This window comes from Cydia pomonella, chromosome 7 (assembly GCF_033807575.1).
Source record: "Cydia pomonella isolate Wapato2018A chromosome 7, ilCydPomo1, whole genome shotgun sequence".
Lineage (NCBI taxonomy): Eukaryota > Metazoa > Arthropoda > Insecta > Lepidoptera > Tortricidae > Cydia > Cydia pomonella.
This window is the reverse complement of record NC_084709.1, coordinates 11,542,868-11,543,314: the sequence shown is the minus strand read 5'-3', so window position 1 is coordinate 11,543,314 and position 447 is coordinate 11,542,868.

Sequence of the window (447 nt, the reverse complement as noted above, 5' to 3'; positions counted from 1 at the left end):
GCGGGCCGAATTATTTTGTATGGTTAATATTTTCATTGCAATGCATTTCTAAGCTAAATACATATATGTCTCAATATACTTCATAGGTCCTATGCTAACCACCGTTTAAATACTTATTCGTCCGTATTGAATTTACACACTGTATATTTAGTTATATATCGTGATATTAAAATTAAAATGTCAGTGGCGTATTTAAACCAGCTGAGGTAATATGCGGTAAATTCATTGAATGGGGGCAAAGAGAACCTGTGCCCACGGCCTTTCGGTCTATATGAGACCCGCCTCAGGCCAGGCTGGCCAGAGCGAGGTTCGTAGCATTATGCCCGCTTTTCCACCCCACAGTTACGCCACTGTAATAGTACATTACGATACAAGTGAGAAAAATAGGAAATTAAAAACGAGTAGCGATAAATCGACAAGTGTTGCGAATAACCTATTTGCATATGT